At 47.2% G+C, this 20,742-nt stretch overlaps 1 long non-coding RNA gene across 1 annotated transcript; it reads left to right on the top strand.

Moving 5' to 3' along the window:
- Positions 1-3,653: 3,653 nt before the first annotated feature.
- On the top strand, positions 3,654-9,343 carry LOC142930605 (uncharacterized). Its single transcript, XR_012946552.1, has 3 exons — positions 3,654-4,131; positions 6,975-7,188; positions 7,331-9,343. It is a non-coding gene; the product is annotated as an uncharacterized LOC142930605 (long non-coding RNA).
- The last annotated feature ends 11,399 nt before the right edge of the window (positions 9,344-20,742 follow it).

Here is a 20,742-nt window from a genome sequence, read left to right as displayed (position 1 = left end):
TTGCCGGGGACCAAGTGTGAAGACATCTCGCCGCAGCCGCTCCAGCCGTCAAAGGAACCTCAACCCTTATGCCGTCGCCAGGTGGGTGATAGTGATTCCCTCACCTGGGACAGACGGGTGAGCGGGTCTGAGGGAGCGTAGGTGAGGGCAGCGGTGGAGGTGTAGAGTTGCTGTGTGTGGAGACGCTGCATGCGGAGACGCTGTGTGCGAAGTTGCTGAGAGCAGAGCTGCTGAGCGCAGATAAGGGAGGCGAAAGGTAGATAAGAGTGGGGAGAAGTTAACCATAAGTGATCATATAGATTAGTGGTTCGTAACCTTATTGGAGGTACTGAACCCTGCAAGCTTCATCAGTGCATTCACCGAAACCTTCGTGATTGGAAAAATAAAATATGATTTCTTCAAAACATAGGTATATATTTTATTAGTGCACAAAATTAACCATGCATCAGTTGTACACAAAATCACTGTGTTCAAAGAACAAAACCAACAAAACATGAATTTCACACAAAAACATAACTCAATGAATATTTACTGCAAATCAATGTGGCTTTTGCTGTTGCCTTTCAGATACAAGTTCAGAAATGCGCGGCTTCACCTTGGCAAGTGCCACTCTCATATCATTTTCGCAACAAAGTCTGTTCCTTTTCTTAGTTTTTGTCTACCATCCTCGAAAAAGACTGCTCGCAAAGATACGTTGTAACAGTGTGAGTATCTCAAGGGCTTTCTTAGCAATTAGAGGGTATGGTACGATTTGGTGACACCAAAACGTTGAGAGCGTTGTTGTTCTCAAGAGTTGCTGTTGAAGCTGGCTCTGCTGAAGTTCAATGATTTCCTCGAGGTATTCATCGTTGACATCTGCTGTCGCAACACTAAACGTGAACGGCTGTCTCACCCATGCTGGATATGACTCTGTGGTGGGGAAGTATCCGTCGAGAGACTTTGCGAGCTCATCTAAGTGCATGGCAATTGCTTGCTTCAGCTCCCCAGGTACAGAAATGTCTCCAATTCCAGACACGTCTTCGATCTTACTTACACAGTCGTCCAGCAGGGAGAAGTTTGTGAAGTTATCATTCTCTGTTCGTCGTTTCCATAAAGGGAGCTTTTTTTAAAACTCCTTCAGGTTTTCTTCCGCTTCAATGATGTTGACTCCACCACCCTGCATCTGTCGATTGAGATGATTGAGAGCATCGAAAATATCGGCCATGTACGCCAAAATGAGAACGAACTCAGAATTTTCGAAGCAATCTGCGTGACAATGTTGGTACTCTCGCAAAAACAGGACTAATTCCACACGCATGGCAAAAACACGATTCAGTACCTTTCCCCGGGATAACCACCGAACGTTAGAATGGTACAGAAGTATCTCGAATTCAGAGCCCATTTCCTTACACAGCTCTTTGAAGATGCGGTGCTTCATAGCACTATTTCGCACATAGTTCACACATTCAACTACAATTTTTAATACTTCTGCCAGTTTTGGAGGCAAGGTTTTTGTTGCCAACGCATGCCTGTGCAGAACACAGTGCGTAACAATGATGTGTGGTGCATCGGATTTCACCAGCGCTCCAAAACCACTGTCGTCCCAGCATGGCTGGAGCTCCGTCCGAACAAACTGCAGAAACCATATTCCACGAAAGATCGTTACAAAATAAAAAAAATATTCCTTCATCACGTCGTCTTTCATATTGCCCACGAATACAAGCTGGCTTAGATTGGAAACGTCAGTGGTCTCGTCGAGTTGGAGGCTGAATTTTATTGGGCTTGAAATCAGAACTACTTGAGCCAAGATCTCATCGCTCATGTTGTCTATTCTGCTGCTGATAGTGTAATTTGAAAGAGGAATTTGGGATAACTTATCTTCAGCAGCTTTTCCCAGCATGATATTCGCCATCTTCAACGCAGCTGGTTTTACGAGTGTTTCACCAATGGTGTGCGGTTTGCCCTGCTTTGCGATCAGGTACGCAACTGTGATGCTGTGAGGATCGGTTTGTCGATGGGTACAAAGCCGAGAACAGGCAGAGTAGCCTTTTCATCGAATCTGGCTCTCTTCACCTTGAATTCAGCGAGCGTTGTGTTCTTGTATTTCCCATCTCCATGCAGCTTTAGGAAGTGTTCCTTTAGTTTTGCCGGTGCTAGACTAGAAATGCTCAACTTGGCATTGCAAATCATGATTTGAGGACGCTGACTCCTATCACGTTCCTTTATACACGTGAATCCATATTGTACATATTCGTCCAACCACTTTCTTTTTTTGCTCGACATAGTTAGTATGAAGGGATTGAAAGATTAAAAGAAAATCACAAATGACGTACAATCACAACAGCCACAAGTCGACTACTGAGCACACCAAGTTCCTGATCACGCAATGTGGCGTGATCAGCTGCAGCCAATGATGGCCAAGCGGAGCGTGACGTCACGAATAATACAAGTGGGCTGAATTTATTTTGTGTAACACTTGTAATCTAACACAGCGAAGAAATATTGTGTGTTGCCAATTTTTTGACGGCTGACAAAAACGGCCCGACATTGCTAGTGCGAACCGGGCTGCTATACTGTGTGTCTTGATCCCTGCCGAACCCCGGAGAGTGACTCAACGAACCCCTGGGGTTCGATCGAACCCAGCTTAAGAACCACTGATATAGATAGTTATAGGAGTGCCTACAACTGGTGCAAGAATAGGTGAATAAAGTGTAAGTAGGTGACTTGTTGCGTGTCGGCATGAGTAATTTTTGAAGACACTACACATAGTTCCATTGATAGTTCCATTTATTTGGTATAGCCCTGAGTCATTCGGCTCTTGAATCGGGTGCAACCGCAAGAAACACAAAAATAGACAAGAAAACATCTTAAAGTGACTATGCAACTGTGCAAACAGAAAATCCAGGAAAAAAACATCAAAATATTCCTGAAAAAGCACCGTACACCAACACTGTGTGCAAAAATCCCAGTGGGATGCAAGTCAAACAACAACAACCACAAGACAACTTAGATTAAGGCCATCAGTCTAACTCCGTACTACAATAAACAAAAACATGGCCAAACCAAAAAACGTTTTCGAAATCACTAAAACATGACACTCAAAGTAGCTATGCTTGATTTCAGTGTAAAATATATACACATTATACACTACATACAATAATACTGCGCTCATATACATAAACCCATGTAGTCTTCGAGATTGGAGTGGTAAGTACGATACAGTAAATAGAGCAACTTTTTTTAAAGTTGGATGTTCATTTTTGTCCATTGTATGTTAATGTCTGACAATTTCATACAGTAAACAAATAAAAAACATATAACACCTAAAAACATGTCATACAAGAATGTGCAAAAATAATCTATTTTAAATAATTATTTAGTGATTAATTATCCGGAGTTTTTGAAAATCTGGCGTCCCCTCCCTCGTGGATAATCGATGATCGACTCTAAACACGTGATGTTGATTTTAAATGTGGAAGGAAAAACCGGAGGGCACGGAGAAAAATCCATGCGACCACGGGGAGAGAGACACTGCAAACTCCAAATATACAGCAGGGGTCAGGGTCGGAATTGAACCCACGACCTCCTGCATACAAAGCGAGGTAGTTAACATCTCTACGGGGAGAGACACGCAAACTCCAAATATACAGCAGGGGTCAGGGTCGAACCCACGACCTCCCGTATACCAAGCAAGGTAGTTAACATCTCTTAGCCACTGCGACGCCCTCTATCTCACACAGACGGAGCAGGTGGAGTCCACGTTTGACGGCCTCAAGGTGCACCTAGCCTGGCACAAAAGGGGCCGTGGCCATCACGGCCGCAGGAACAGCCCACGGGAGACGAAACGCCATCGATTCAAGAATCGCGATAGCGAATCGCTCACACCGATCGCCTCGGAAACGACAGTCGACGCCGTCGAGTGGTGACGTCACGCAACGTGCGACGGCCACTCGGAACGCCAAATGACATCACCGATGACCTCGAACTTCCGAGACCTGAGGGGAGGACGAGGGTCCGCGTCAAACCGCGCGTCTGGGCACAGGCATCGCCGCTTTTGCGTGCCGTCACGTGAGCTCGCCAGCCGTGCGGGCTCGCACCCTGGCCACATCGAAAGCGAAGGGCGCCTGGGCGAGTGACGTCACAGAGTCACAGGTAAGACGTGACGTCACGTTGTGCCGCCCCCCCCTCCTAACAAACATGCCAGATGTAGAGGTTTTTAACCTCTTAAAGCTTTCGGTCTAAGGGGCCGTCTCATGGCGTCACAAAAAGTCAGACCCCCCCTCAAATATGACGTCACAAAGCTCTGCCCCACCCCCCAAAACCATATTTTCATTTTGAAAGTAAAACATGCTTCAAATCGCTTTAAACTATTGTCATTGTAGTGCATATTTAATGTGGCGCTGCACTCTGATGTTGTAGGAGAAAAAAGTCTATTTAATTAAGTAGAATGTGTCTATATTTATTTAAGTTGCGCATTTTGATGTGACGTCACATTTCTCAACCCCCCCCCCCCTCGTCACACATCGTCACAAATGTCTGACCCCCCCCCTCCTAGGTGCGTGACGTCATTTATGGACGGCCCCTAAGGTCACGTTGCGGATGAACATTTACAATTTTCCCGTGACAGTTTACGAAAAAGTTTTAGGGTCATTTACATATTTGCAGCATTATAATAATTGTGGTAAGGGAGCGATTTTGACTTAAACTTTAGTGACTGCAGGAATTCATATTCTATGGTTCTTTCGTTAAAGTAACTTTTTTTGGTAAATTCACTTTTTAATCGGTAAAATCACTTTTTAATCGGTAAAATCACTTTTAATCACTTTTTATATTTTTGCTATCTACCTGACTTACCGAAAGAACCATAGAATAATGGAGACGATGTCACGGGCTGTTGGCTGTGAAAATAAACACGATTCGGAATTACGGATAAATCCGAAATTCAGAATTGCATCCTGAGTACAGATCATTGGCGACAGCCCAACGTTTGATAAGCTTACAATTATAAATGCTAATCTACAGCCCTTTGGCGATTCACTTCGTTATGAGGGCCGCTCCCCCCATGCAGTGTCTCTTGCGGGGGTTCTTCACCATATTTCACAACGGCTGCTCTGTGTGGGTCGATTAAGGCGCGGAGCATAGAAGTACAGTACAATGATGAATCCTGCTGCACTGTCCCCCTTTTGGCATGGTAGACACAGGGCGGCGAGACGCTGCATGAAGATCCAATAAAAATGTGTCAATAGCGAGTTTAATGCTAGAGATTCATACCTGTCAACCCCTTATCAGTGCCCTACCTTATTACAGACCAATTCAGACATTATTGATTACCCAGTGTCCTTATAAATCTCAACGTTCATCCTACAAAGTCCCATCATAAGGGAGAAACACAAACAAATAGATATTTTGTTGCCCGTATTTAAACGTCTGTACGCCGTACGGACCTGAAAACTCAATTTCCCTGTACAAGAATACGGAGAGAACTGTATGAGTTGACAGGATTGTAGATTTAGAAGGAAAAAAAAGCAAATTTAAAGTCACGGTTATTCCGACTAATAACGTAGCCTCGTGTTACAACACACGGTGCATGATGGGAGCCGGCACACGGGTCCACGTCACAGTGCGCGGAGCATGCTGGGGGCTGGCTGTGTGAAGCCGTTGAAGCTATGCACCAAGGCAGGGGGATTTCACACTCCGCTGGTGGTGATGTTTATTTACTGGGCCTGGCAGTTGGTTAAAAAAAAAACACATTCATTCCAACTGAGGTTGAAAGCGTTAATGCGGTGTCGTTCACCGCAAGGCCACCGCGGGTGCCCTGGTGGGCCCCCGGGACCTTTAGTCTGGCATCTGACCTGCGGCCCCCACCGACGATACACAAAGAGTGAAAACACCCCCCATTGTCATCATCATCGTGCTGCTGTAAAACCCAACAATGGTTTCAAATGTGTGGTGGCCCTCACCACACTCCCGATGATGTCTTATCGGCGAAAGTGGGCCCCTCCTGAAAATTACTGAAGAACACTGCCATTAATGTATTCCCTCTATTCGTCTATCTCTGTCCGTCTGTAGCGGTAAGTCTCGATAACTCTTTATCGATCCAATACGAAGATATATTGCTGTGATTTGTAGTGACTTGCCCTTCAGGAAACACGGCCAGATTGATCAAATAGTTGCCTAAAACTGCACTAAATATAAAAGCCAGCTTCTCACGCATTAACAATGTTCCATCCTTTGACTGCCACTCCACCAATAAAGTGGGTATCATGAACCCAACAATCTCACCTCCGATTAGCACGGTTGGCTACGTACGGTGCAAAAGAAGTTCAACATACATATAACTAGCAGCAGATCTATTGAGTGGTATGACCAATTTATCCCACAAGCACCACATAAAAATATATAATTTACGACCGAACATCACAATGCAGGACCCTCCTAAATGTGTGTCTTGGTGATTCATTGAGGTGTTGCTGCATAAACTTCGTGCATTTGTTATAGGCCAGGTGTGTCCAAACTTTATTCCATAAGGATTTTCAGAATCACCACCACCTCTGTGCTACAGTCCTCACACCTCAGGCCTGCACCTCCACAACACATTACAACACAGTCGATATGGTGTCCAAGACCATTCACTAAATTATATCACGCACTCGCACAAACGAATTAACTTTAGCACTGTCATTTAATTTCAGAGCCACGGTGGTATTTTTTTATATATGTCCTCAGGTTTTCCCTCCATGTTAAAAAAACATGCGTTTAAGAGTATTGGGCTGCTATAAATGTCCACGTGATAAGCCACTGTATGAGCTCTCATTTGTGATAGCCAGGTTGCTTCTGAAATAGAGCTTTATAGCTCAGTGGGCCTTACGTGGTAAAATAAAATATAGTTTAATGGTACGATGAAGGAACGCAAGTTCGTGGGCCGGATTTTGCCTCTTAAGAGCCCTGTTGTTGCAGGTGTAGATGATGGCGTTTCCACTGCCCCTTGTTCCCAGGTCGCGGATGCTGCCTCCTCACCCCTTGTCCGGCGCGGCACGTGGCGCCGTTCCCTGTCCCCAGCCGCACGCCTCGCCATCCTCCTGGGTCTCCAGAGCTTCAGCCCTGATGCGGAGTCTGCGGGACAGGAGGCACAGGGCCAAGGCAGCCATCCGTCGAATGAAACGCAACCTGACGCCAGCGTCAAAGGCGTGGACGAGGACACGCAACACGGTGCCCGACATGATGATGGTTATGATGATGGTTATGATGGTCATTATGATGGTTATGATGATGGTTATTATGGTCATGATGATGGTTATGATGAAGGTCATGATGATGGTTATGATGGTCATGATGATGGTTATCATGGCAGGATGTGAGTGCCATGCTCATGCACCTTGACCTGAGACCGGGAGACGTGGTGCTAGAGGCCAGGTCGGGGAGTGGAGCCATGATGCTGATGCTGTCCGGTGCAGGTGACCCCTCCCGATGCACCGTTTGATTCACCCACGTTTACCACGCCACATTTCACCATGCCGCGCTTCACCGTGGGACATTTCACCGTGCCCCGGGGGTCGGCAACCAGAATAAGAGACTTTTTTCCAATTCGGTAAAATAAAACCTCAATATTTCAAAAGAGCCGCAATGGATGTGAATACGAGACGGTGGTCCTTAATAAATAGCGTCACAAAAACAGTCCTTAATGAGCCACAGGTTGGTGACCCCTGTCCATGGCAAACTGGGCTTCCATGGCAAACTGGACTTCCATGGTAAACTGGGCTTCCATGGCAAACTGGACTTCAGTGGTTAACTGGACTTCCACGGACAGGGGCCGGCAAACAAAATAACAAGAATAGCCATTTTTTTGGAATTCAGTAAAAAAACAACTCTATTTCAAGAGCCACAATGCAGTCTCCGGAGCCACAGGTCTTGCCGACCTCTGGCCATGCCACACTTTACAATGCTGCATGAATAAAACGACTTTTTCTCATGTAGCCTTGAACAAACCGTTGGGGTAAGTTCATTTGGCAAGCACCTATTAATACCTGCACAGCGTACAATGTGGTGGTGTGGTTAGCGCCAGGTCTGGTATTGTTGCCCTTCCTCAGTGCCGATTTTTTGTACATTGTATCAGGTACTCGTTTGAGGCCGACTCGCCCTAGAGGAGGCCCATATCACGTTTTGGATATCCATGGATTGTATGTTGAACTTATTTCGCACCGTACTTAGCCAACCGGGATAATCGGAGGTGCAGGGGAAGATACAACAAACTAAACACAAAATTCAGTTCTAAAGAAATGAGTTTTCAATCTAGATTTAAAGTGCAAAGCTGCAGTGGCGGCGTTAGCGATGGTCGGGAATTGATGACACATCGCTGGCTTTGTAAGGCAGTATATAAACACACTTTTACAACTATTAAAAAATAAGAATAGGTTAAACACTTTCTGGCAATAAAACAGGTATTAAGATGTTCAAACACCAAATAGAAACCTTTTTAAAGTAATCATGTCTGCATTATTGTGGTGAACATGTAAACAAACATGCTCTGATAATATATGCATTGTCTTTGAAACTGATTGGCCGACACCAGAGACAGCCTTCTTTAGGGCCTAGTCTCAACCAGTGTTTGGCCAGAGCAAAACGCAAAAAGAGGAACAGCACGAAGACAATGCCACTATCGGAGCATTTAAAGCTCGGGGTGAGCATCTACAAAATGGGACCTTTTTTTCCAGTATCAAAATATGAAAAACTACGAAGAGGTTTTACCCTCTCTGACACTTTTACAACTCGTAGTCAAGCCACTGATTGTATATATGAATGTTGAACTTCTTTCGCACCATACGTAATCATCTGTGCTCATCGGAGGTGCAGTGAGGGAGGGACCAGAAACTAAACACAAAAAGCAGTTCTAAAGAAATTAGTTTTCCATCTCTAAGAAATTAGATTTCAATCTAAGAAATTCGTTTTCAATTAGATTCGACTCGCAACCGCATGATGCGCATCACTTCGACATGGCCCACAAGCAATATCCGTCACTGTGAGCATCTTAGCTGCACTAATCAGGTACTAGAGGGAAATATTTTTGACCTGGCTATAGCATGGTGTTTCTAATTTTAGTCCGCTTCTGTCACAACCAAAGGCCCTAGCAGTGACAGAACAATTTCTGATTTGCAACCCCACCTAATTTACTCCTGGTATAAGCACAACCGTTTATTATAAACGCGCTGTGCATTGTGGCAGCTGACCGTAAACGCAACGGAGGTGGGCGCACATGTCAGCAAGGTTTATAATAAACGGTTGTGCTTATACCAGGAGTAAATTATGTGGGGTTTCAAATCAGAAATTGTTCTGTCACTGCTAGGGACTTCAGCTGTGACAGAAGCGGACTAAAATTAGAAACACCGTGTTATAGCCAGGAAAAAAAATATTTCCCTCTAGTACCTGATTAGTGCGGCTAAGATGCTCACAGTGATGGATATTGCTTGTGGGCCATGTCGAAGTGATGGGTTTCACGTGGTCGCGAGCCGTATCAAATTGAAACCTCATTTCTTAGATTGAAATGTTGATTTATTATAGATTGAAATCTAATTTCTTTAGAACTGATCTTTGTGCATTTAGTTTCTGGTCCTTTCCCCCGCACCTCCGATTTGTACGGTTGGCGACGTATGGCGCAAAAAGAAGTTCAACATATACACGTACACACACAGAGCCCCATACTCTTCTGCGCTACATTTGCATCGGCCACAACACGCCACTTCAGTGGCAGACGGGTTACTGCGCAGCGCCGATGCGGGCGCACTCAGGACCACCTGCCCCACGTGTGCACGTGCGCTTGTGCAGCATCACGCAGGCCGTGGATGTGGCGGCCACCGTTCGGTCAGAGCGGCTGCCGGTGAGCGTCGAGCTAATGCTGGAGGTGTCCCACTGAAGCTGGGTCATCAATTCCCGCGCTGCACAGAGACGGCAGTCCCTACATGAGACCCACGCGGGTCAGCGAGCTGGACGAGGGGGACGGAGGTGAGTGTGGTGCGGCGAGGCCTCAACACCGCCCAGCCCACAGTAGCTGGGTCTGTGCCACGACCTGTGACTGAGCCGTTACCACACTGCTCATGGCACCCAGGCTTTGCTAATGATCTCCTCAGCCAACCTTCACCACGCTACCCACGGAAATTGTCATCCCATGGCTTGTCGATGAACCTTCACACCACCCACAGTAGCTGGCTCCGTGTCACGATCTGTTACTATGCCTTCACCACACTGCTCACGGTGTGGAGAGATGATGACCAATCGTCTGGATTTAAGAAGAGGTATTGAGAGTGGCTGTGTCCACGTTGGTGGGATGCGAGGGCGTGTGTTGTGCCCAGGAGGTCGCGAGGGTTTTGGGCGACAGTAACCCTTCTCCCCTCCCACGTATTTTTTAAACAGGGTTAGAGAAGCCATCGCTTCACTGGTGGGTGGTGGACGCCGCCGTGCCGCTGTGGGCGGTGTGAATAAAGGGTAGGCGATCACGTCTGGTGCAGAGGCTCAGGTGAGTTGGCATCGGCAAACTTCATTGCACGTGAGTTCTTAACCATTTTACCCATCCCGAGGCGGTCTGCAAGTTGCTGGGTGCGGTGTCCCGTTCGCCGCCGAATGTCAGAACGTGCAAGCGGTTCGCCGTTAGTTTCATTTAGAGAGGCGTAGCGCTGTTGTTTTTAAAGACATTGCACTCACCGCAGAGAACCGTAGCGACACGACCGAACTCTACGATAGCTGGTGCCAAACTGTGCCACATGCCCTCCCACATGACCTTGTGGGAGCCTCGGGTACGTCTTCCGACCTGAAGACGTACCTAATAAAATTATTTTCTTTAGATTTTTTCTCATTCTTTCGTTCTGATGACGTACACATACGTCACCAGAATGGGAGAGGGTTAACAGTCAACATAATATTGACTCTTAAGAAACGTAAGTGTGCTCGGGCAGCAGGGCGCATCGTCATTGGCGTGGATGATGACCGGCGATCGAGACTAAAGGAGGAGCGGTTGCCAAAAAAATGGAAACGCGGCCAGGAGAGGACATCCACCACGGAGACGGAGCAAAGGAATCAGTTTGTGTGCTGGAGTTTGGGGAGTTGTTGCATCGTAGGACCTTGAGGGGTGAAAACGGCATGGAGAGATCTTAATACAGCAATGTTTAGATCATGGTCGATGATGACGTGTCAAACTCCCACATTGCAAGGTGATGAGGTAATCGATAGCAGTACAGTCTAGCGAATTACTACTGCAAATAACGTGTGCTATGTGACTATATATTGCGTGTGAGTGTATATCATATGCATGTGTATTTATCTCTGTTTGATACTTTTAAGGGTTGTGCATGTGTATTGCTGTGTTTACATGCGTAGTGAGTTCAACTGAGTCACATAAGTACTCCTTGGAGAAAACACATTAATACCAAAACAAAGGGGTAACTGCCCCTTCACCAGATAACAACCTCCGGTGGTGGACCACGAGGCTAACTACACTAATTACACCGTAACTAGCTACATGACCACCAGGCTAACTACACTAATTACACCGTAACTAGCTATGCGACCACCAGGCTAACTACACTAATTACATCGTAACTAGCTACATGACCACCAGGCTAACTACACTAATTACACTGTAACTAGCTATGTGACCAACAGGCTAACTGCACTTATTACACTGTAACTAGCTATGTGACCACCAGGCTAACTGCACTTATTACACTGTAACTAGCTATGTGACCACCAGGCTAACTACACTAATTACACCGTAACTAGCTATGCGACCACCAGGCTAACTACACTAATTACATCGTAACTAGCTACATGACCACCAGGCTAACTACACTAATTACACTGTAACTAGCTATGTGACCAACAGGCTAACTGCACTTATTACACTGTAACTAGCTATGTGACCACCAGGCTAACTGCACTTATTACACTGTAACTAGCTATGTGACCACCAGGCTAACTACACTAATTACACCGTAACTAGCTACGTGACCACCAGGCTAACTGCACTAATTACATTGGGAGTAGCTACAGCGGACAGGACCCCAGCTCGGGTCCAGGTCCACGTGTTGGTGACTTTTCTCAGACGTCAAACGTAGATCTTCAGGATAACAACAGCAACGCCGAATCCCGGTCCCTCTGGGGACCCGGCTTATATCCTCACTGGTCGTGGCTGGCTCCGCCCTTGGCCACGACCACCTCGAATCCTCTCGCCGGTTCCCGACCCGACACGTGACCACCCCTAGCCCCCACCTGGGCGCCCTGTGTAGACTTTACCGGCCACGTGTCCTTCGGGGTCAACCAGAGTGCCATGGCCCTTTGTAACCCCATTCCCATGGCCGGCACTCTCACACCCTACCTTGTAGGGGTCGGCACTGCACGCAGAGCGTGGTGCCATCCAGCACTGCCAGTCAGCTCTCACCGAGCCCCTCTAGGGCCGGTACTGCACCCACATAAACGTGGTGCCCACGATATCAATACATCGCACGGCGTGCCTCACTAGAGCCGGCATCACACAGTGACATCCGTGATGTCACTATACATGTACAACCCCATGACCGACAAGGCATGGAAAGTTTTTTTTTACAAGAACCCATTGAGAGAAGACTGCTCTTATTCAAGAGAGCTTCGTGTGGAGTAGATAGGGTGGTGATCTGTATTTGCAGGTTCGTGTCATTTGAATTTGTGTATCGTATATTTTGTTAAGGTGAAGTTAAATGATAATGCATGGATTGTATTTTTTTCACACCTTTCCTCATCAAGCTGCGAAAGATACTGCCAGAATAACCACGCAAGGATGCCTTCAACCAGCGGTGGATTAACACAGGGATGCGAATTATTCTTACCGAATGTATGATGCTAATTCCTTTGCCTGAACGATGTTAATAAATATTTTGTATTACGACGTTTGTAATATGTGTGGTTTGTGTGTGACGCCCTGAGCTGATTCAGCATTGCCCAAGTATTTTGAGCTTGCAACACATAGACCTCCATTCAGTCGCACACACTCATTGGCCTACACTTGGGAGGTAAGGGTTGGTGGGGCCTGCAGTTTTAGTTGTTGCAAATCCTAAACTCACTTGCACATTGTGGTGGTCAGGAGATAGTGCGGCAAGTGGGATTGTGAACCCATTTGTGTCTCAAACTTTAAGTCTTAACCTTTAAGTTTTAACCTCTCATAGCATGGGTTTTCTCCGAATACACCGATTCTTTCCTACATCTCTAAACAAGAAATAGACGTCCAGGAGGGGCGGGTCAGAACGGTGCAACAAACAATACAAACAAATCACTGAAGAAAACAATTTTTCTATCTTACCAGGTAAAGCCAACTGAGCAATTCGCCTATTTTTCAGAAGCGACCTGGCTACAGATGATCGCTCAACAAAGTGGCTTATCACGTGGATAATTTATCAAAGCAAAATGGTCTTAAATGAATGATCGAAACTAAAAACGGATGGATTTTGGACCAAACGTCATAATTCTGCGAGGGTTTTTGTAGAGCAAGGGGGGGGAAGCCTCCCAGCCGAGGCACCACCAGTCGGGGACCCCGGTAAGAACTTCTCCACAGTCTCAAAAGCTGAGGAGGTTGGGAGGGAAAATGCACAGGCCTGCGGGAAACTAAGGTGTGTGGTGAGGGCGGGGGGCACGAATGACTTCAGTGAATTGCTGAGGCAGGACGGTGGACTGTGCTGTGTGTGCGATTCGGAACAACAGTTTATTTACCGGGACGACTCATGTGCACCCCGTTGGTGAGATGTTAACTACCTCGCCTGGTATACAGGAGATCGTGGGTTCGACCCCGACCTTGACGCCTGCTGTGTATTTGAAGTTTGTGGTGTTTCTCTCCCCGTGATTGTGTGGATTTTCCTTTTGATCCTCCGCTTCCCCTCCCGACATTTAGAATCAACGTGCGTTTCGAGTATTTGGCTGCTAGCAATGTTTGCGTGATATGCCACTTCGTTGAGCTATGATTTGTGATAGCCAGGTCACTTCTGAAAAAGAGCTACATAGCTCAGTGGGCTTTACCTGGTAAAATAAAATAGTAAAATAGCCATACTCTGGTTTTTTCGGTAAAGTCACGTAGGTAAAGAAAATAAAAAAAAGATAAAAATTAATTTTAGCTGTGATTTTCACACCTGATGATGATGATTGCTTGTGTTGCAATAGTAACGTCGTGATTTAATTTAGTTGATTTATTTTTATCTTTTATATTATTTTCTTTACCTACGTGACTTTACTGAAAGAACCAGAGTATGGGTCCTTGCAGTCACGAAAACTTCAAATCTAGAATGAGTAAAATAGCCTTCAATAAGAGAGTTGTTTTGGGGTTAGATCGCGTAAATATATAAATGTGTCGTTAAACCCCGCCACCAGCCGACACAGCCAACTCTAGTAAGGGTTGTCACGTAATCAAAACGTGCCAATTCGTCACTATTACAGCACACCGGTGTGTTGGAGAGCCAAGCCACAACATTTACAATCTGAGTACGACGTTTCGCAACTAATTACAACTAGCTTAAGTCTAACTTTGTCGTTCCTTACATAGAGGCGTAGATGTGGTAACCACACTTCTACGCTCTTGCGCAAAGTGGGGTGGGGGGGGGGATTACTGAGGCAACATATTATGCGAGCCCTTTATTTGATCATGTCCTTCCTGTCTATTGTGTATTAAAATATCCGTACCAACTTTCAATAGGGTAATTACCCCCCGTCCGCCCCCCCCCCCCACTTTGCGCAAGAGCGCAGAAGTGCGGTTACCACATCTACGCCTCTATATATTGGTCGCGAAAGCCTACGTGTTAAACTAAAATAGCCTTGTTGGCTGATGGCCCTCATTCTGTACACATCTCGGGATAATCCACTCACCGGTAATGTTCTCATCATTAGGTTTCTGGCCTGCTCGTGTCGCTGTGGATGTTGAATTGGACGTTCGTAAATGTGTTGTTTTTGCTATCTTTGCATCGTTTTACCAATTGTGAGTTAGGGTCGCCACCGTTAACATTCGGCCAAAGTAATTGGCAAAGGTCGCGCTAAAAAAATTACCTTCTTCAAAGTCAAGACCATACCTGTCCACTCCGAATCAGTGTCCTACCTTATTACAGACCAATTCAGTCATTATTGGTCATCTCCGTGCCCTAGGCGCTCTGCTCCTCCCACCCAGCTTAAAAGACGCTGCCAAGCTTGGCAGTATTCACTGAAGCGCTGTCTTACTGATAGTTCTGTTTCTTCACCTGAGGAAGGCTACTTGTGTTGTGGCAGAAACGTCTGGAGAATTTCATGTTATTATGTTTTATTTTTATTATTTTATTTCCATTGTACGTGACTTTACCGAAAGAACCAATAAGATGAATCCCTGCAGTCACGAAAGCTTTAAATTGAAACATTGCCACACCGCTCCGCACACAGCTGACGTGGCATTCTTCAGAGAGGACACTTAAAAAATCTGCTCCTTGTTACATGCTGTCTCGCGTGAATTTGAAGCGTCATTAAAATCGAAGGAAATGTTTCTACATTCGCGTAAAGTGACTTGCGTAATTGTGACTTCAAGGAGCATCATCATAGCATTTGACGCCACACTTTGGAACAAATTCCGTGCCCGTTAAATGCAGCTACCTTACAACATGAACTGGTCCTGGGCATCCCACTCCCTTCGCCAACGCCCGCACTGACCAGCACCATGTATGGTTTAACACCCCCCCTCCCCCACGACTGACATGGTGAGAGAGGGGGGGCCCTCGTTACAATGCGCTGTGCACTGTGGCAGCTGGCCGTAAACGCAATGGAGGTGGGCGCACATGTCAGCAAGGTTTATAATAAACGGTTGTGCTTATGTAGTGCAGTAGGAAGGTGCGTAGCACAAACAGCGTGATTACCTGATCACACAGACAGTACGGGTCATCTTGGATCAGCCTGTAGTGAAGGCGAATACAGTGCAGGTTATATTAGGGCAATTAAGCTGTGGTAGCCGTGGACGGCTGTGTTTGGTTGGTGCTGTTGCTGGGGCTGGAGAGGCGTCTGGAAGTCTGGCGAGAAAGAGGTGCGACGGTCATGCGGAGCGCCGTTGGGACGCGGGTTAATTAATTGGGGGTGTAATGAGAGCGGGTATAAGAGCGGGAGTCGGAGTCAACAGAGGGGAGTTGAGTTGAAGGGAGTTGAGCTTGGAGATGGGTTGAAGTTAGAGAGCTTGGGAAAGTTGGAGTGAAGAGTTGAAGGGTGGAGTTGCTGAGTGCAAAGTCGCTGTGTGCGAAGTCGCTGTGTGCGAAGACGCTGTGTTCGAAATCGCTGTGTGCGAAGACGCTGTGTGTGAAGTCGCTGTGTACGAAGATGCTGTGTGTGAAGTCGCTGTGTGCGAAGGCGCTGTGTGCGAAGACGCTGTGTGCGAAGATGCTGTGTGCGAAGTCGCTGTGTGCGAACACGCTGTGTTCGAAATCGCTGTGTGCGAAGGTGCTGTGTGCTAAGACGCTGTGTGCGAAGATGCTGTGTGCGAAGTCGCTGTGTGCGAAGACGCTGTGTTCGAAATCGCTGTGTGCGAAGGCGCTGTGTGCGAAGTCGCAGTGTGCAAAGACGCTGTGTGCGAAGTCGCTGTGTGCGAAGACGCTGTGTGCGGAGTTGCTGAGACGGAGTGAGAGACGAAGCAGTTAGCAGTGGAGAGAGCATAGTGAGGGTGATAGCGGAGAGCGGAGACAAGAAGTTAACAAGGAAAAAGCGAAGTAATCGTGGGGAGTGGAGAGACAAAGGTGGCGAACGAGTCGAGTGAAGCACGGCGAGTGAGCCGTGGCGACCAGGATACTGTGGAATGTGGAGGACATGCTGAGAGTTGTAAATAAAGCAGTGTTCGAAGAAAGACAGAAGTTGTCTGAGTGAAATCGAACACTACACTTATACCGGGAGTAAATTAGGTGGAGTTTCAAATCAGAAATTGTTCTGTCACTGCTAGGGCCTTCAGCTGTGACAGAAGCGGACTAAAATTAGAAAGACCATGCTATAGCCAGGTCAAAAATAATTCCCTCTAGTACCTGATTAGTGCGGCTAAGATGCTCACAGTGACAGATATTGCTTGTGGGCCATGTCGAAGTGATGGGTCTCACGTGTTCGCGAGCCGTATCAAGTTGAAACCTCATTTCTTAGGTTGAAATGTTAATTTATTAAAGATTGAAATCAATTTTCTTTAGAACTGATCTTTGTGCATTTAGTTTCTGGTCCATTCCCCCGCACCTCCGATTTGCGTGGTTGGCGACGTACGGCGCAAAAGAAGTTCAACATACACGCGTAGACACACAGAGCCCCATACTCTTCTGCGCTACATTTGCATCGGCCACAACGTGCGCCACTTCAGTGGCAGACGGGTGGCTGCGCAGCGCCGATGCGGGCGTGCTCAGGACCACCTGCCCCACGTGTGCACGTGCGCTTGTGCAGCATCACGCAGGCCGTGGATGTGGCGGCCACCGTTCGGTCGGAACAGCTGCCGGTGAGCGTCGATCTCGCGCTGGAGGTGTCCCACCGAAGTTGGGTCATCAATTCCCGCGCTGCACAAAGACGGCAGTCCCTACATGAGACCCACGCGGGACGGCGAGCCGGACGAGGGGACGGAGGTGAGTGTGGTGCGGCGAGGTCTCAACACCGCCCAGCCCACAGTAGCTGGGTTTGTGCCACGACCTGTGACTGAGCCGTTACCACACTGCTCATGGCACCCGGGCTTTTCTAATGACCTCCTCAGCCAGCTTTCACCATGCTACCCACGGAAACTGTCATCCCATGGCTTGTCGGTGAACCTTCACACCACCCACAGTAGCTGGCTCCGTGTCATGATCTGTTACTATGCCTTCACCACACTGCTAACGGTGTGGAGAGATGATGACCAATCGTCTGGATTTAAGAAGAGGAATTGAGAGTGGCTGTGTCCACGTTGGTGGGATGCGAGGGCGTGTGTTGTGCCCAGGAGGAGGATTTTGGGCGACAGTAACCCTTCTCCCCTCCACTCCCACGTATTTTTTAAACAGGGTTTGAGAAGCCATCGCTGCAGAACCCGCGGCCATTCGTCTTTCGGCCAAACTCGGAGCAATATGGGCACACAGGTGGCGGAGGCGTGGGGGAGTCCGTGTACTGTGGTGGCTTTGCCGAGCGCTTGTTGGCTCGGAGGTGTTTTCACTGGTTGACGCCGCCGTGCCGCTTTGGGCAGTGTGTATAAAGGGTATGCGATCACATCTGGTGCGGAGGCTTACGTGAGTTGGCATCGGCAAACTTCATTGCACATGAGTTCTTAACCATTCTACCCATCCCGAGGCGGTCTGCAAGTTGCTGGGTGCAGTATCCCATTCGCCGCCGAATGTCAGAACGTGCGTTAGTTTTCAGAGAGTCGTAGCGCCGTTGTTTTGAAAGACTTTGCACTTACCGCAGAGAACCACAGCGACACGACCTAACTCTACGATAGCTGACGCCAAACTGTGCCACACGCCCTCCCACTTGACCTTGTGGGAGCCTCGGGTACGTCTTCCGACCTGAATACATACCTAATAAAATTATTTTCTTTTGATTTTTTATTCTGATTTCGTTCCGATGACGTACACATACGTCACCGGATTGGGAGAAGGTTAACAGTCAACATAATATTGCCTTTTAAGAAACGTAAGTGTGCTCTGGCAGCAGGACGCATCATCATTGGCGTGGACGATGACCGGCAGTCGAGACTAAAGGAGGAGCGGTTGCCAAAAAGAGAAACGCGGCCAGGAGAGGACACCCACCACCGAGACGGAGCAATGGAATCAGTTTGTGTGCTGGAGCTTGGGGAGTTGTTGCATCGTAGGACCTTGAGGGGTGAAAACGGCATGGGGAGATCTTAATACAGCTATGGTTAGATCATGGTCGATGATGATGAGGTGTCAGTCTCCCACCCTGCAAGGCGATGAGGTAATCGATAGCAGTACAGTCCAACGAATTACTACTGCAAATAACGTGTGCTATGTGACTAAATATTGCGTGTGAGTGTATATCATATGCACGTGTATTTATCTCTGTTTGATACTTTTAAGGGTTGTGCATGTGTACAAGTATTGCTGTGTTAACATGCGTAGTGAGTTCAACTGAGTTGCAGATGTACTCCTTGGAGGCAACACATTAATACCAAAACAATGGAGTAACTGCCCTTTCACCAGATAAAAACCTCCGGTGGTGGACCACCAGTCTAACTACACTAACTACACCGTGACTAGATGCATGACCACCAGAACAACTACACTAACTACACCGTAACTAGATACATGACCACCAGGCTAACTACACTAATTACACCATAACTAGCTACATGACCACCAGGCTACTACACTAATAACACCCTAACTAGCTACGTGACCACCAGGTTAACTACACTAATTACACCGTAACTAGCTACATGACCACCATTCTAACTACACTTATTACACTGGGAGTAGCTACAGTGGACACGACCCCAGCTCGGGTCCAGGTCCATGTGTTGGTGACTTTTCTCAGACGTCGAACGTAGATCTTCAGGATAACAACAGCAACGCCGAATCCCGGTCCCTCTGGGGACCCGGCTTATATCTTCACTGGTCGTGGCTGGTTCCGCCCTTGGCCACGACCACCTTCTCGAATCCTCTCGACACGTGACCACCCCTAGCCCCCACCTGGGCGTCCTGTGTAGACTTTACCGGCCACGTGTCCTTCGGGGTCAACCAGAGTGCCATGGCCCTTTATAACCCCATTCCCATGGCCGGCACTCTCACACCCTACCCTGTAGGGGTCGGCACTGTACGCAGAGCGTGGTGCCATCCAGCACTCCCAGTTAGCGCTCACCGAGCCCCTCTAGGGCCGGTACTGCACCCACATAAAAGTGGTGCCCACGATGTCAATACATCGCACGCCGTTCCTCACTAGAGCCGGCATCACACAGTGAAATCCGTGATGTCACTATACATGTACAACCCCATGACCGACAAGGCATGGAAAGTTTTTTTACAAGAACCCATTGAGGAGTCTGCTCTTAGTCAAGAGAGCTTCGTGTGGAGTAGATAGGGTGGTGATCTCTATTTGCAGGTTCATGTCATTTTAATTTCTGTATCGTATATTTTGTTAAGGTGAAATTAAATTATGATGCGTGGATCGTATTTTTTCACAGCTTTCCTCATCAAGCTGCGAAAGATACAGCCAGAATAACCACGCGAGGATGCCTTCAACCAGCGGTGGATTAACACAGGGTTGCGAATTATTCTTACCGAATGTATGATGCTAATTCCTTTGCCTGAACGATGTTAATAAATACTTAGTATTATGACGTTTGTAAAATGTGTGGTTTGTGTGTGACGCTCTGAGCTGATTCAGCATTACCCAAGTATTTTGAGCTTGCAACACATAGACCTCCATTCAGTCGCACACACTCATAGGCCTACACTTGGGAGGCAAGGGTTGGTGGGGCCTGCAGTTTTAGCTGTTGTTGCAAATCCTAAACTCACTTGCACTTTGTGGTGGTCAGGAGATAGTGCGGCTAGTGGGATTGTGAACCCATTTGTGTCTCAAACTTTAAGTCTTAACATTTAAGTTTTAACCTCTCATAGCATAGGTTTTCTCCGAATACACCGATTCTTTCCTACATCTCTAAACAAGAAACAGACGTCCAGGAGGGGCGGGTCAGAACGGTGCAACAAACAATACAAAAAAATCACTGAAGAATTTTTTTTTTGTATCTTACCAGGTAAAGCCCACTGAACAATTCGCCTATTTTTCAGAAGCGGCCTGGCTACAGATGAT

This window comes from Petromyzon marinus, chromosome 42, assembly GCF_048934315.1.
Source record: "Petromyzon marinus isolate PM22_M1 ecotype Great Lakes invasive population chromosome 42, UKy_Petmar_22M1.pri1.0, whole genome shotgun sequence".
Lineage (NCBI taxonomy): Eukaryota > Metazoa > Chordata > Hyperoartia > Petromyzontiformes > Petromyzontidae > Petromyzon > Petromyzon marinus.
This window is presented reverse-complemented; position numbering and strand designations above follow the sequence as displayed.